Source organism: Muscardinus avellanarius (assembly GCF_963383645.1).
Source record: "Muscardinus avellanarius genome assembly, chromosome: 15".
Taxonomy (NCBI): Eukaryota; Metazoa; Chordata; class Mammalia; order Rodentia; family Gliridae; genus Muscardinus; species Muscardinus avellanarius.
This window is the reverse complement of record NC_137801.1, coordinates 19,709,459-19,722,595: the sequence shown is the minus strand read 5'-3', so window position 1 is coordinate 19,722,595 and position 13,137 is coordinate 19,709,459.

The window sequence follows — 13,137 nt, the reverse complement described above, 5'->3', positions numbered from 1 at the left end:
GTAGCTGAGGCTGTCCGCGAACCGCGATCCTCCAGTCTCAGCCTCCCGAATGCTGGCATTACAAGCGTGCGCCACCACGCCTGGCTGGAATTGTTGATTTAAATTTATAAAGAGGAGCCGGGCGTGGTGGCGCACGCTTGTAATCCCCGCGCTTGGGAGGCTGAGACAGGAGGATCGCACGGGTTCGAAGCCAGCCTCGGCTACTTAGTGAGGCTCTCAGCAACTCAGTGAGACCCTGTTTCCAAATAAAATATAAAATGGATCTGGGAGTATAGCCCGGGGGTAGAAAGCCCCTGGGTTCCACCCCCAGTACCACATAAATAAATAAAAAAAGGGAGCCAGGTGTAGTGGCACACGCCTGTAATGCTAGTACTTGGGAGGCTGAGTCGGGAGGATCTCAGGTTTGAGCACAGCCCCGGCAAGTAGTGAGATGCTCATCAACCCAGTGAGACCCTGTTTCAAAAATAAAAATGAAAATAGGGCTGGGGAGGCAGGCATAGTGGTGCACGCTTGTAATACCAGCATTCGGGAGGCTGAGACCGGAGGATCGTGGTTTGCAGACAGCCTCAGCTACTTAATGAGGCCCTTTGCAACTCAGTGAGACCCTGTTTCAAAAAAAAAAAAAATTAAGGCTAGGAGTGTAGCTCAGAGGTAGAATGTCCTTGGGTTCCACCCCTAAAACCACAAAATAAAAACTGTCCCTTCCTGCCTCTGCCCCTCCACCTCAGAGGTAACGGATTCATTGCTTCTGTGTGTTTAACTCAGTTTTACGAAACACTGTCCCTGCCAGCCTTCCTTCCTTTTTTTTTTTTTTGTGATACTGGGGATTGAACCCAGGGGCATTCTACCTCTGAGCTACAGCCCCAGCCCTATTTTATTTTATTTTATTATTTTTTGTGGTACTGGGGGTGGAACCTAAAGGCTTTCTACCTCTGGGCTACACTACCAGACCTATTTTATATTTTATTTGGAAACAGCGTCTCACTAAGTTGCTGAGAGCCTCACTAAGTAGCTGAGGCTGGCTTCGAACCTGCGCGATCCTCCTGTCTCAGCCTCCCGAGCGTGGGGATTACAGCGTGCGCCGCCACGCCCGGCTTCATCTGAGTTTTGATTTATCCGTTTTAGACATCCACGGACCATCTGATTCTCCTACTATCTTCTTGTCCTCCCCAAACTGATAACTTACATTAAGTTAAATCATTGACACTATGTGAATATTGTTCACGGAAAAGATTACACACACACACACACACACACACACACACACACACTCATATGGGGTTACTAGGGATTGAACCCAGGGGCCTTCTACCTCTTGAGTCACACCCCCAGAACATTTTATTTTTTTTATTTGGAAACAGGGCCTCACTAAGTTGCTGAGACTGGCTTCAAACCTGTGATTCTCCTGTCTCAGCCTCCCAAGTATTGGGATTTCAGGTGTGCACCACCGCGTCTGGTTTACAAAGATTTATTATTATTGTTTTGTGTGTGTGTGGTACGGGGGTGGTACCCAAAGGCATTCTACCTCTCAGCTATACCCCCTATACTCCCAGCCCTAGTTTTTATTCGTTATTTTGAAACAGGGTCTCACTGAGTTGCAAAAGGCCTCACTAAGTTAGCTGAGGCTGTCCTCAAACCGCCATCCTCCTGTCTCAGCCTCCAGAATGCTGGGGTTACAAGCGTGCGCCACCACGCCCGGCTATTAGAAAGCTATATTTATACTCTGATTATATTTTCTTCTTTATACAGCCTCTTGCTCTTCTTAGAGCTTCTAATTGCCTGTTTTGGTCACTGGCTGCTTATGATTATTATTATTATCATAATTCTGATAATTTTACAGTGCTGTACCATGTTAGAGATACTTAGGAATTTCCAAACCCCATGGTACTCATCACAATTTTTAATTATATATTTGGTTGTTTTTTTCTTTTTTTTCTTTATTTTGGTGGCACTGGGGATTGAACTGAGGGGCATGCTACCTCTCAGCTACACCCCAGCCCTATTTTTTATTCTTTTTTTTTTTTTTTTGGTGGTACTGGGGTTCCTGGAAGCCCTTCTATCTCCAGGCTACACTCCCAGACCTATTTTTACATTTTTATTTGGAAACAGGGTCTCCTAAGCCAGTGCGCGCGGCTGGCTTCAAACCTGCGCGATCCTCCTGTCTCTGCCTCCCAAGCGCGGGGATTACAAGCGTGCGCCACCACGCCCGGCTTTTATTCTTTATTTTGAAACAGGCTCTCACTAAGTTTCGGAGGGCCTCACTAAGCAACTGAGACTGGCTGTGAACCTGCCATCCTCCTGTCTCAGCTTCCCAAATGCTGGGATTACAAGCATGCACCATCATGCCCAGCTTATTTTTTACTTTGAAACAAGGTTTCACTAAATTGGGGAGGGCTAAGTAGCTGAGGCTGGCTTCGAACCTGGATCCTTCTGTCTCAGCCTCCCAAGTACTGGGATTACAAGTGTGCACCACCACAATCAGCTTTTAGACCTTTCTATTTTAGTTTAGCGGTTCTGGGGATGGAATCCAGGGGTTGTTCTACCTCCAAGCTACACCCCCCAGTCCTATTTTTTATTCTTTATTTTGAAACAGGGTCTCACTGAGTTGCAGAGGGCCTCACTAAGTAGCTGAGGCTGTCCGCGAACCGCGATCCTCCTCATTCAGCCTCCCGAATGCTGGGATTACAAGCATGCCCCACCACGCTTTTAAGACAGGACCTCCCTGAGTTGTGGAGCAGCCGCCTCAGCCTCCGTCTGGCTTCCTGTTGTGTCCTGTGCGGGATGCAAAAGCCAGTGTTCCTGAGGCTGTGCTGATGTGGTGGCACCTGGTTTAGCTTTTCTTTTCTGATATCCTTCTCGCTGGTGCCCACCAGTGTTGTTGGGCATACCAACCATATTGCCTCCCGAGGTCAGAGCCTGTTTTAAGCTGGGTTTTCACAGAGGCTTTTAAATTTTTACACGTGTGTGAGTGTGTGTGTGTGTGTGTGTGTGTGTGTGTGTGTTATTAGGGATGGAACCCAGGGGCATCTCTACCTCTGAGATACACCCCAGCCCTATTTTATTCTTTATTGGAAACAGGGTCTCACTAAGTTGCAGAGGGTCTCACTATGTGGCTAAGGCAGGCCACGAACCTGTAACCCTCCTGTCTCAGCCTTTCAAGTACGGAGATTACAAGTGTGCGCTACCACACTCAGCTTAATTTTTTTTTCTTTTTTTTGTGGATCTAGGGATGGAACCCAGCGGCATTCAACCTCTGAGCTACACCCCCTGCCCTATTTTTTATTCTTTATTTTGAAACAAGGTCTTACTAAGTTGCAGAGGACCTCACTAAGTAGTAGCTGAGGCTGTCCGCGAACCACGATCCTCCAGTCTTGGCCTCCTGAATGCTGGGATTACAAGCGTGCACCACCACGCCTGGCTTAATTTTTTTTTTTTTTTTTTTTTTTGTGATACTGGGGATGGAACCCAGAGGCTTTCTACTTCCGGGCTACACTCTCAGACCCACTTTATACTTTATTTGGAAACAGGGTCTCACTAAATTGTTGAGAGCCTCACTAAGTAGCTGAGACTGGCTTTGAACCTGTGTGATCCTCCTGTCTCAGCCTCCCAAATGCGGGGATTACAAGCGTGCGCCACCACGCCCGGCTCTTAATTTTTTTTTTTTAAACAGAAACTCACTAAGATGTTGAGAGTCTTGAGTCTCTCCAAGTGGCTGAGGCTGGCCATGAACCTGTGATCCTCCAATCTCTGCCTTCCAAGTACTGGGATTACAGTTATGCACCACCGTGCCAGCTAGTATATGTTATTTATTATTATTATTATCATCATTATTATTATATTTGCAGTGCTGGGAATGGGAACCCAGGATGGCTTTGTGTATATTAGGACAGTGCATTACTACTGCACCCCAAGCAGTAAAAAAAAAAAAAAAAAAGGTTTACTTTTACATTTATTTATTTAGCCATATGGGTGATTGAACCCAAGGGCATTCTAGCTCTGAGCTACACTCCCATCCCTATTTTTTTTTTTTTTTTTTTTTGCGGGTCTGGGGATGGAACCCAGGGGCATTCGACCTCCGAGATACACTCCCTGCCCTATTTTTTATTCTTTATTTTGAAACCAGGTCTCACTGAGTTGCAGAGGACCTCACTAAGTAGCTGAGGTTGTCAGCGAACCGCGATCCTCCAGGTCTCAGCCTCCCGAATGCTGGGATTACAAGCGTGCGCCACCACGCCCGGCTCCCATCCCTATTTTTATTCTTTAATCTGAAACAGGGTCTCATTAAGTAGCTATGATCCTTCTGTCTCAGCCTCCCAGGTACCGGGATTACAAGTGTTCACCACCACACCTGGCTCCCTGACATTTTTATTAATAAGACATTATTTTTTCTTACAAAAGTTCAATATGCTTATTTTTTGAAAAATTGGGAAGTGGAGACAAAGCTACAAGAAGAAAATGAAGCCAGGAACACCTATAATCTCAGGATGATTGCTGGTTCAAGGCCAGCCTCAGTAAATTAGTAGCTCATGTTTTATTTTTTTATATTTTATATTTTATTTTTTATTGTTTTGGTGGAACTAGGGTTCCTCCGGGTTACACTCCCAAACCTATTTTATATTTTTGAAACAGGGTCTCTTATGCCAGCGCAGCTGGCTTTGAACCTGCACAATACTCCTGTCTCTGCCTCCCAAGTGTGGGGATTACAAGCGTGCACCACCATGCCCAGTCCAGTAGCTCATGTTTTAAAAATAAAAATGAAGCCGGGAGTGGTGGTGCACGCTTGTAATCCCTGCTCTTGGGAGGCTGAGACAGGAGGATCACACAGGTTCGAAGCCAGCCTCAGCTACTTAGTGAGGGTATCAGCAACTTAGTGAGACCCTGTTTCCAAATACAATATAAAATAGGTCTGGGAGTATAGCCCAGAGGTAGAAGGCCTCTGGGTTCCACCTCCAGTACCACCAAAAAATAAAAATAAAATAAAAATAAAAATAAAAATAAAACAGATCTGGGGGTATAGTTTGGAAGTAGAATTCCCCTAGGTTCAATCCTGAGTACCATGCAATGTTTGAGGCCAGCCTCAGCAACTTAGTGAGACTCTGTGTCAAAATAAAAAGGCGATTTGCAGGAGTACACACCTGTGATTCTAGTACTTGGGAGACTGAGACAGAGGATCACAGGTTCAAGACCAGCCTCATCAATTTAACAAGACTGTCAGCAATTTTGTGAGACCCTGTTTTAAAATAAAAAATAAACAAGCTGGGCGTAGTGGCACACGCTTGTAATATCAGCATTTGGGAGGCTAAGACAGGAGGACTGCAGTTTGCAGACAGCCTCAGCTACTACTTAGTGAGGCCCTTTACAATTCAGTGAGACCCTGTTTCAAAATAAAGAATAAAAAATAGGGCTAGGGATGTAGCTCAGAGGTAGATTGCCCCTGGATTCAATCTCCAGTACTGCAAAACAAAAACAAAAAATAAAATAAGGCTGGAGGGTGTAGCTCAGAGGTAGAATGCCTCTGGTTTCAATACCCAGTAACACACACACACACACACACACACACACACACACACACACACACACACGGATCATGTAATAGATGATAACTTGATAGACTTTGTGTGTGTGTGTGTGTGTGTGTGTGTGTGTGTGTGTGTGTGTGGTGTGGGTGCTGGAGATTGAACCCAGGGTCATTCTTTCACTGAGCTATACTCCCAGCCCATTTTATTATTATTATTATTATTTTTACGGTACTGGGACTTATTTATTTATTTTTGGTGGTACTGGAGGTGGAACCCAGGGGCTTTCTACCCCCGGGCTATACTCCCAGACCTATTTTATATTTATTTGGAAACAGGGTCTCACTAAGTTGCTGAGAGCCTCACTAAGTAGCTGAGGCTGGCTTCGAACCTGTGCGATCCTCCTATCTCAGCCTCCCAAGCACGGGGATTAGGAGCGTGCGCCACCATGCCCGGCTGAGGGCTTATTTTTTTTTACTTTGAAACAGGGTTGCACTAAGTTGCAGAGGGCCTCACTAAGTAGCTGTGAACCGGACCCTCCTTTCTCAGCCTCCCAAGTGCTGGGATTATAAGCATGCGGCAACATGCCCGGCTCACATTAGACTTTTCTAGAACGAGGAGCTCCCTAATGCAGTGAGTGAGACCCAGGAACCCGTGCGGGCAGCGGGTGCCAGTGGGTGTGCCCCTTGGTCGGGGTGCTGGGTGGGAGACCCTGGCTGGCCCCTTTGCTGGGCAGTGCAAGTTTCAGAGGTCCCCATGGAGGACAGGCTATGCCAGCCCACGAGCCCTGGCACCCGCGGTGGGTCCCTTCACATGGCCCAGTGGGCCGGGTGCGGGGCAGAGTCCCCGGGGCCCCTGGGAAGGCTAGGAAGGTGCCCCCACCCGCTCGGCTTCCTCCCTCCCCCGCGCCCTTTCCATCCCAGCCGGGATGGCATTTGTCTGAAGCACCCGCCGAGGCCTTTGTTCCCATCCACTTCACCCGGGGAGCAGCAGGCTCAAGGCCCCGGGCACAATGGCGCGTGGTTCTCCTGAGCGGATGCTTTGCTGAAAGCCCCGTCAGTGCCATCAGGAAGACCGGCCTCTCCAGCCCGGGACCAGTGCACCCTTTCCCTCTCAGATGCTTAAGCCTTTTAAAAGCAGAGAGAGGGGGAGATGTGAGGACCCCTATTGTCTGGCCCAGCCCAGCCTCTCTCCCCAGTCTCCCTCCTGCTCCACTCTGGCTGAAAGGCAGGGCCCTCTGATGACAGCGCGGCTCTTTCTGCTCTTTGCGACTCTCTCAGGGCCAGAGTCCTTGAGGCCAGCTGCCCTGGGGGCCAGTCACCACCCACCAGCCTTGTCCAGCCCCAGGGGACTGTGGAAGCTCTTCTCCTTTGAGCGCAGGGGCATTCTACCTCTGAGTTACACCTCCAGCCCTACATTTTATTCTGAAACAGGGCCTCATTAAGTAGCTGAGGCTGGCCGCCACCCTGAGATCCTCCAGTCCCAGCCTTCCAAGTACCTGGATTACAAGTTTTATGCCACCATGCCTGGCTTGTTTATTTTTCTGTGTGTGATTTGGTACTGAAGATGAAACCCAGAGAGCTTCTACCCCTGGGATACATATACTCCCAGACCTATTTTATTTTTTATTTGGAAACAGTTTCACTAAGTGGCAGGGAGCCTTGCTAAGTTGGGAAGGCTGCCTTCAAACCTATGACCCTCTTGGTCTAACCTCCCAAGTACTGGGATTACAGACATGTGCCGCTGTGCCTGGCAACAGTTCACTTCTTTACACAATTAAGGTGTGATTTACAGAGAGTATATTAGCACAGGGTAAGTGGGCTGTGCGTGTGTGGAACCCACACTCCATCAGCATATAAAGCATTTTTTCTTTTTTTCTTTTTTTTGTGGCACTGAGGATTGAACCCAGGAATGCTGTACCTCAAAGCTATACCTCAGCCCTATTTTATTTATTTATTTATTTATTTATCTATTTATTTTATTTTTATTTATTTATTTTTTTGGTGGTACTGGGGGTGGAACCCAGAGGCTTTCTACCTCCCAGAGGTAGGTCTGGCTATACTCCCAGACCTCTTTTTATATTTTATTTGGAAACAGGGTCTCACTAAGTTGCTGAGAGCCTCACCAAGTAGCTGAGGCTGGCTTCGAACCCGTGTGATCCTCCTGTCTCAGCCTCCCAAGTGCGGGGATTACAAGCATGCGCCACCACGCCCGGCTAAAGCATTTTTTCTGATTCCAAAAAGTTCCCTGATGTCTTTCTCGTCGAGCCTGTCACCATCCCAGAAGCAAGTACTTAGCCGATTCCCTTCACTAGAGACAGTCGCCTGTCCAAGGACTTTCTATACATGAACCGCATAGTCTGACTACTTCTGCCTTCTACCATTCAGTCACATGGGCTTTTGCTGTTTTCTTTTGGTTTGTTAGTGCCAGGAATGGAACCCAGGGCCTCTTAGATGGTAGCAAGCTCTGTATCGCTGATATACGTCCCCAGCCTCTATAACGTTTTTGAGATTTGTTATATGTTATTGAATATATCTGTCATTTATTCCTTTTTACTGCTCAGCAGCACTTTATTGTATAAATATGTCGAAATCTCTGTAAAAATTACTGTACAAGGCTTTCTGTGGACATGAGGTTTTCTTTTCTTTTTTTCTTTTTTCTTTTTTTTGCAGAACTGGTGATTGAACCCAGGGGCACTCTACCTCTGAGCTACACCTGCAGCCCTATTTTATTTTTTTATTTTGAAACAGGGTCTCACTAAGTTGTGGAGGGCCTCATTAAATAGCTGAGACTGAGCCGGGCGTGGTGGCGCACACTTGTAATCCCAGCATTCGGGAGGTTGAGACCAGAGGACCGCGGTTCGCCGACAGCCTCAGCTACTTAGTGAGGTCCTCTGCAACTCAGTGAGACCCTGTTTCAAAATAAAGAATAAAAAATAGGGCAGGGGGTGTAGCTCAGAGGTCGAATGGAGATGGAACCCCTGGGTTCCATCTACAGACCCACACACACACAAAAAAAAATCTAGGTATAGCTAGGTGTGGTGGCACATGCACGCTTATAATCCCAGCGCTTGGGAGGCTGAGACAGGAGGATCGCACAGGTTCAAAGCCAGCCTCAGCTACTTAGTGAGGCTCTCAGCAACTTGGTGAGACCCTGTGTCCAAATAAAATATAAAAATAGGTCTGGGAGTGTAGCCCTGAGTTCCACCCCAGTACCACATACACACACACACACACACACACACACACACACACACACACACACAAATCTAGGTATAAAACATTATATTCAGGGAAATCAATTTTTTTTGTGGCACTGGGGGTGGAACCAGACCTTTTTAATATTTGATTTGGAAACAGGGTCTCACTAAGTTGCTGAGAGCCTCACTAAGTAGCCGAGGCTGGCTTTGAACCAGCGCGATCCTCCTGTCTCAGCCTCCCAAGCGCAGGGATTACAAGCATGAACCACCACGCCAGTCTGGGAAATCAATTTTTTAAAAAAAGCATGTAGAGTTCATTTCCAGCATTCACCGTCCTGGTATTTACAGTCAAGAGCTGAATAATGACGTTTCGGCCTCCAGGACAGGGGCCCTCTGATCAGACTGCCGGACGTCACGGCCGCCCTAGTCGTGTGAATGCACGCGCTGACGCGCACGGTGACGTGCGCCGCTCTCAGGACCCGCCGGTCAGCAGCGATCACGAGTGAGCTCAAGTGAACCACAATAGCAGCGCCCGAGCCTGGAGGCAGAGGGGGTGCTCCCCATGGGCAGTGAATGAACTGGCTAAGTGTGTCCGGATAATGGAGTGTCATCCAGGGATAAAAATAAAAGCCGCCAAGACCCAAGTGGATGTGGAGAAAACCTAATATGCTAAGTGAAGGAAGCCTTTCTGAGGAGTCTGTGTGATTCCACTGTACACTTCTAACTACATGACATTCTGGAGAAGGCAAAACCATAGAGACGGAATGGTGGTCAAACGTGCCCACAGAGTTGGGCGTGGTGGCACTCGTCTGTGATCCCAGGACTTGGGAGGCTGAGACAGGAGGAGCGCAGGTTTGCGGCCAGCCTCAGCAGCTTAGTGAGGCCCTCCACAGTGAGACCTTGTTTTATTTTTTTATTTTTTAATATAAAAAGTTTTTTTTGTGTGTGTGGTATTGGGGGTGGAACCCAGAGGCTTTCTACCTCTGGGATATATTCCCAGACCTATTTTATATTTTATTTGGAAACAGGGTCTCACTAGGTTGCTGAGAGCCTCACTAAGTAGCTGAGGCTGGCTTTGAACCTGTGCTGTCCTCCTGTCTCAGCCTCCCAAGGGTAGGGATTACAAGCGTGCGCCACCACGCTCGGTGAGAACTTTTTTAAAAAAATAAGTATACCTGCGCTTGGGAGGCTGAGACAGGAGGATTGAACAGGTTCAAAGCCAGGCTTGAAATAGGTTTGAAATAGGTCTGGGAGTATAGCCCAGAGGTAGAAAGCCTCTGGGTTCCACCCCCAGTTCCACCAAAAAATAGATAGATAGATGATAGATAGGTAGATAGATAGATAGATAGATAGATGGATAGATAGATGGATGAATGGATGGATGGATGATAGATAGGTAGATAGATAAGTATAGCTGAGCCTGGTGGGGCACGCTTGTAATCCTAATACTTGGGAGGCTGAGACAAGAGGATCTCGTGGATTCGAAATCCAGCTACTTAGTGAGGCTCTCAGTAACTTAGAGAGACACTGTTTCCAAATAAAATACAAAATAGGTCTGGGAGTGTAGCTCAGAGGTAGAAAACCCATGGGTTCCATCCCCGGCACCCCGACACACACAAATAATAGTAAGTAAAAAGCTGAGCATGGTGGCGCATGCTTGTAATCCTAATACTTGGGAGGCTGAGACAGGAGGATCCAGGTTCGTGGACAGCCTCAGCTACTTAGTGAGGCCCTTTGCAACTCAGTGAGACCCTGTTTCAAAATATAGAATAAATGCCAGGTGTGGTGGCGCACGCTTGTAATCCCCGCGCTTGGGAGGCCGAGACAGGAGGATCGCGTAGGTTTGAAGTCAGCCTCACTAACTTCCGAGACCCAGTTTTTAAATAAAAATATAAAAATAGGTCTGGGAGTGTAGCGTGGAGGCAGAAGGGTTTCCAGGAACCCCAGTACCACCACAAAAAAAAAAAAAAAAAAAGAATAAAATATAGGGTTGGGGGTATAGCTCGGAGATAAAAGTCCCTGGGTTCCATCCCCAGTATCTCACACACACACACACACACACACACGCACACACAATGTGATTTTGGCCAGACATGGTGACACAAGCCTTTCATCCCAGTACTTGGGAGGCTGACACAGGAGAATTAGAGGCTCAAGGCCAGCCTCAGCAACTTAGCAAGACACTGTTTCCAAATAAAAAATAAAATTAGACTAGGGGTGCAGGTTGGAGGTAGAATGCCCCTGGGTTCAATCCTTAGTACCACTAAAAACTAAAAATTGTGACTCTGAAGTCACACTGGCCTTCTCAGGTACATACACCCAGCCTGGAGGCTGCTCCCCCACCCCCGAGGGTGCCAAGGCCTCTGGTCCCAAGGACAGATGCCCAGGGGGACGCTTTGCAAGGGTCACTCTGCACAGAAAGGTCTTGGGAAGTTGTCAAAAACCAGGTACTGCTGGGCGCGTGGCGCACGCTTGTAATCCCAGCATTCGGGAGGCTGAGACCGGAGGATCGTGGTTCACGGGCAGCCTCAGCTACTTAGTGAGGCCCTCTGCAACTCAGTGAGACCCGGTTTCAAAATAAAGAATAAAAAATTGGGCAGGGGGTATAGCTCAGAGCTCGACTGCCCCTGGGTTCCATTCCCAGACCCACAAAACAACAACAACAACAACAAAAAACAGGTACCTTTTAGACTCCCCCCCCCCAACACACACACACACAATGGGCTCTTGGAGCCGCTACAGAGCAGGTCACCCTGCACTGCCTCGGCGCCTGGTGTCACTGTCCGGGACAACGGGGCTGAGGGCACCGCTGGTCTCTGGGCCTCTGCTGGGCTTCGCAGGCCTGGCTGCTCCGTTCCTTTGAGCAGCATGAAAATAGAAGAAAATAGAGTTGGGGGCAGAGCTGGGCGCTGAGTGCACTTCAAGCCCATTGTCGTGCGCTGCGGCGGGAGGAGGCTGGCCGCTCCCGGCTTCCGAGTGCCTCTCCCTTCTGCGCTAATGGATGTGCGTTGCCAGTGCCCTTCCTGGCCAGCGTCACTCTCCCACCAGCACCCCTGGATGGAGAACTCTGCATTCTTCTAGAAAAGCAGCAGTCGTGCCCCGGGCCCCCACAAAGACTTTTCCTCCACAAAAGCACCATTGTGGTCCCCGCTGAGTCAGAATGACGGTGGCCCCGGGCTCCGCCTGCAGTGAGCGGTGGTAGGGAGGTCACCAGAGAGTCCGTGTGCCCCTCATGTCCAGGACAGTGCCAGCGAAGGCCTCCTCCAGGAAGTCCCTGGGGTTTGGGATGAGGATGAGCCAGTGCCTTTTTTTTTTTTTTCTTGGTGGTGGTACTGGGATTGAACCCAGGAGTATTTTACCATCCAGCAACACTGCTAGCCCTATTTTATTTTATTTTTATAAAACAGGATCTCCCTAGGTTGATGAGACCCTTGCTAGTTGCTGAGGCTGTCCTCGAACCTGTGATCCTTCTGTCTCATTCTCCCAAGTAACTAAGATTACAGGCGTGCAACACCATACCCGGCAAGGCAGTGTCTCTGAAGGAAGACACAGGACTCTATAAGGCGATATCCTCGTGCACGGAGACCAGGGGCAAGAGGGCCCGACTGTGTGTGTGTGTGTGTGTGTGTGTGTGTGTGTGTGTGTAGTACTAGGGATTGGACCCAGGAGCATTCTACCTCCAAGCTACACCCCAGCCCTTTGTATTTTTTGGTTTTGAAACAAGGTCTCGCTGGCCAGGTTGCTAAGGATCTTGCTAAATTGCTGAGACTGGTCTTGAACTTGGGACCCTCCTGTATCAGCCTCCCAAGTACAGGTGTGTGCCGACATGCCCCTCTGAGTCTGACATTTCTAGAGCAGGACTGTGCGTAGATTCTTGGGCCTTTCTGGAGGCCCACCACGCTGCGATGGGCCTGTGTCCGGAGGCACCGCAGGGCTCTTTGACACTGGCCGTGCACAAGCCGGCTGTGGGAGCAGCATGGGAATGAGTGAAGTAACCCTTCTGGCCTCCTGGGGACTTGGGGTGGGCAGGCCAGAGAATGGGCCACACCCATGAGGGGGCTGGAGCAGATATTCAGAGAGAAAGAGGCAGCGAGGAACGCCCTGGAGACAGGGTAGAGCTTAGCCCCTCAGCCCAGAGGGCCCTTAGGGCCACATCTGGATGATCACTGCGTCCATCACAGAGCTCCATTCTAACCTGAGCTTAAATCCATTGAATGTCAGGCCTGGAAGCTGGGCATGGTGGCACATACCTGTAATCCCAGTACTTGGGAGTCTGAGGAGGATTGCAGGTTTGAGGCTAGCCTTGGGAATTTAGCGAGACCCTGTTTTAAAATAAAAAAAAAAACCAAAGCCCGCCATGGCGGCGCACGCTTGTAATCCCAGCATTTGGGAGGCTGAGAGAGGAGGATGGCAAATTTGCAG